Source organism: Salvelinus namaycush, chromosome 8 (genome assembly GCF_016432855.1).
Source record: "Salvelinus namaycush isolate Seneca chromosome 8, SaNama_1.0, whole genome shotgun sequence".
In the NCBI taxonomy this organism is placed as follows: Eukaryota; Metazoa; Chordata; class Actinopteri; order Salmoniformes; family Salmonidae; genus Salvelinus; species Salvelinus namaycush.
In genome coordinates, this window is record NC_052314.1 from 13,953,456 (window position 1) to 13,954,865 (window position 1,410).

The following is a 1,410-nucleotide window of genomic DNA, read 5'->3' on the forward strand; positions in this document are numbered from 1 at the left end:
TGAAAGACAAACGCATCCTGTAGGTTATCAGCGTCTCGTCAGCAACACTTGAAAAGTACTTCTGGGTCACGGAATTTCTCAAAATAAAAGTCTCCCACGTAATAGTAGAAACGTGTCAATAACCTGTGATTATGAATGATATGAAAAATAATTGTCTAAACATTAACAATGATTCATATTTGTTCATATTTAAGTTTGGGTAAAAATTGGGTTTTAAAACATGTTCCAAAGTCAAATCACTGTACATGGAATGCATATCGGCTTACAGAGCAACTATTCTGGGTTCCACAGTTCCACAGAAAAAAATATTGTTGGTAATACTCAGTAGGGTCTGTAGAATATAAATTCAGCAAAAAAAGAAACGTTCCTTTTTCAGGACCCTGTCTTTCAAAGATAATTTGTAAAAATCTAAATAACTTCACAGATCTTCATTGTAAAGGGTTTAAACACTGTTTCCCATGCTTGTTCAATGAACCATAAACAATTAATGAACATGCTTACAGACGGTAGGCAATTAAGGTCACAGTTATGAAAACGTAGGACCTAAAGAGGCCTTTCTACTGACTCTGACAAACACCAAAAGAAAGATGCCCAGGGTCCCTGCTCATCTGCGTGAACGTGACTTAGGCATGCTGCAAGGAGGCATAAGGGCTGCAGATGTGGCCAGGGCAATAAATTGCAATGTCCGTACTGTGAGACGCCTAAGACAGCGCTACAGGGAGACAGGACGGACAGCTGATCGTCCTCGCAGTGGCAGACCAGTGGCAGACCGAACATCACACCTGCGGGACAAGTACAGGATGGCAACAACAACTGCCCGAGTTACACCAGGAACGCACAATCCCTCCATCAGTGCTCAGACTGTCCGCAATAGGCTGAGAGAGGCTAGACTGGGGGCTTGAAGGCCTGTTGTAAGGCAGGTCCTCACCAGACATCACCGGCAACAACGTCGCCTATGGGCACCAACCCACCGTCGCTGGACCAGACAGGACTGGCAAAAAGTGCTCTTCACTGACGAGTCGCGGTTTTGTCTTACCGGGGGTGATGGTCGGATTCGCGTTTATCGTCGAAGTAATGAGCATTACACTGAGGCCTGTACTCTGGAGCGGGATTGATTTGGAAGTGGAGGGTATGTCATGGTCTGGGGCGGTGTGTCACAGCATAATTGGACTGAGCTTGTTGTCATTGCAGGGAATCTCAACGCTGTGCATTACAGGGAAGACATCCTCCTCCCTCATGTGGTACTCTTCCTGCAGGCTCATCCTGACATGACCCTCCAGCATGACAATGCCACCAGCCATACTGCTCGTTCTGTGTGTGATTTCCTGCAAGACAGGGATGTCAGCGTTCTGCCATGGCTAGCGAAGAGCCCGGATCTCAATCCCATTGAGCACGTCTGGGACCTGTTGG